Genomic DNA, 2,727 nt, shown 5'->3' with positions numbered 1-2,727 from the left:
CCTATAAATACTTCAAGGGTGGGTGTCAGGAGGATGGGGCCAGTCTTGTTTCAGTGGTGCCCAGGGACAGGACAAGAGGGAACAGACACAAATTTGAACATAAGAAGTTCCATCTAAATATGAGGAGGAACTTCTTGACTTTGAGGGTGGCAGAGCCCTGTCAGAGGCTACCCAGAGAGGTGGTGGAGTCTCCATCTCTGGCGATATTCAGACCTGCCTGGACATGTTCCTATGCAACCTGCTCTGGGTGGACCTGCGCTGGCAGGGGGCTGGACTAGGTGATCTCCAGAGGTCCCTTCCAGCCCCAGATCATTCTGTGATGGAGAAACCAATTTTATCCTGTTCCTGGTTCTGCTGTCGGACTGGGGAAGACCATTGCTCATCTAGAAATAAACTTTCTCCAACTTAAATGAGCCCTTAGTTCAGTACTCACTTCTGAAAATGATTTAAATGATGCTCATGATACATTCACTGGATTTGCTTTGGTGATTGGAAATTATCAGTCGTTAGCACACTGGGTAAACTGGGAAGGGTGAAGGACGTCACTTCCCATAGAGTGACCAGGCCACTTCATATGAACACTGTAAATGAACTAAGAGTATAACTCCCATGATCTTGCTAAAGCAAAAAACAAACAAACTCTTTGTTGTATTATGTGAAGGATACTGTTTGATTTTACCTGATTTGCAATTACGCAAATTCTTTATTTTGACAAGAAATTACTGGTCTTGCTCTGTGGAACAAAGCAACACAGAGAGGAGACCCGCTCACGTTACATTCTCTGCATTATATCAACTTTTGAAGTAAAACAAAGGATATAGAGATGGTAATCCTTAATCTGCCTTAGGCTTCTTCCTATCAACAGCCAATCAGGCTGAAGATGTACTCAGTCTGAATTGCTCTAATAACACCACGCATCTGCAATTACATTCACTTAGACTCATGGCAGGGTTGTGTGACAGCAGTAGCAAACTTGGTATCGCACGAGTATTTTATTGATATAAAATAATTGGTATATTATTAAAATAAAATATTGTTGTATTATTTTATCTCCTATTACTGCAGCTCTTAACTGAATTGCTGAGAAAACAACATTCGCTTTTTAATACCTCTTCAGCAACTCTGCTGATCCTGAACAACAGCAATGACCAAGCAATTTGTCAGCAAACACCTTTCTTTGTAGTCTGTTTACATCTTTTTGCCACACATCACTAACCTTGCATTTCACTCACTGCCTTTATTCTACAGAAAAAAATGTTTTTCTCCTTCACCTGTGAGTTTGTGGGTTTTCTTCACTTCCCCCTTCAGGCTCCAGGGAGAGGGTCCTGAAAACGAAAAGTGTAACTGTTTTCTCATCTCACTTAACCATGTCATAAATTCTAGTGAACTGATAGCCTAGATATGAATGGGCTCAACTGAAAGTCACAAACGCATTCCTCAAGTTGGGTTACTTTATAAATACTAAATTTTCAATCAGTTTCACTTAAGGGAGAAACTTATAAATGACATTTTTGTGGCCCCAAAATGCTTACACAAGCCAGCAGGTGTGAAAATGTTTAAAACCACAGTTGTTTTCACTTCTTCATCTAATGGATGAGTTCTGCTGGACACTCAATTTTCTGTCCACCACAGCATTTTGCTCCTGGAGTGGTGATTCTTGGAGCTTTTCATGCTTCTAATACCGACTTCAATCACGGATTGCTCTTAGGACAATAACACTGCAAACTGGGGGAAGATGAAAAGCCTGAGCTTGTGTGGTTTTCTGCCACTTTCTTATAGTTTCTACAGGTGATTTACATTCTACTGCGGTGTTTTTAATTGAAAGCAGTAGGAAAACATCAACGTGTTTTGTATGCTAAAGCAGAATGAAGCTCCTGCTACACTGTTCAGGTCGACGATCTGAATGGGACAGGTGTGGGGGCCACAGTGAAGTCTCTTCAGGCTTGAGGGTATATTGATAAATATATACTAAAACTTAAATGGCTATGTATAAATATGAATAAAGTATACGTGACTTGAGCATTCAGAAATTTAAACGGACCTCTTCCCAGGCACCCACCAGCGCCTGGGCCGCCATGCCCAGCACACCGTGAGCACACACGGCCAGATACCGGGGCGCCAAGGTGCCCTCTGCCACCTACCCCGGGCAGGGGCGCCCCAAGACCCGCCGTCCCTCAGCGGGGAAGCACCATCTGCTGCCTGGGACGCCTGCCCCGCCACCCTCCTTTGTTCATTCCCATCCCCTTCCCACATCCATCCCTCTCCCACCCCTTCGCCTGCGGCCTAACGCCGAACCCTTCCCCCAGCCCCCCCCAACGCCTCCACCGCTCCAGCTCCGGCCTGCCAGCGAGCCTTGGGGCGGAGAGAGAAGCCCCGGTGGGGCAGCTAGGCCGGGGGTGAGGGCTCGGCTCGGCTCGGCTCCGCTCCCCTCAGGGCCACCTCAGCGCTCCGCCACCGACCGACCTTTGACACAGGGGACGCCGCCGGAAGCGCCCCCTCCCTCAGCGGGAAGAAGGAGGGCTCCTTCTCCTCAGGGGAGGAGGGCGCAATTATCGCGAGAGCCCCGCGATCTCGCGAGAGCCGCCCTGAGACGCCGGCGAAGGGGGGGGGGAATGTGTGAGACAGCGAGATCTCGCGAGAGCGGGGCGGCTCTCCCGGCTCCGGGCACGCGCAGCAGAGCGGCAGCCTCGCGCGCGATTGGCGGGGCGCGGCTCCCCCCGCCCTCCC

This window comes from Calidris pugnax, unplaced genomic scaffold (assembly GCF_001431845.1).
Source record: "Calidris pugnax isolate Ruff unplaced genomic scaffold, ASM143184v1 scaffold377, whole genome shotgun sequence".
NCBI classification, from domain to species: Eukaryota; Metazoa; Chordata; class Aves; order Charadriiformes; family Scolopacidae; genus Calidris; species Calidris pugnax.
Note: the sequence above shows the minus strand (reverse complement) of the source record.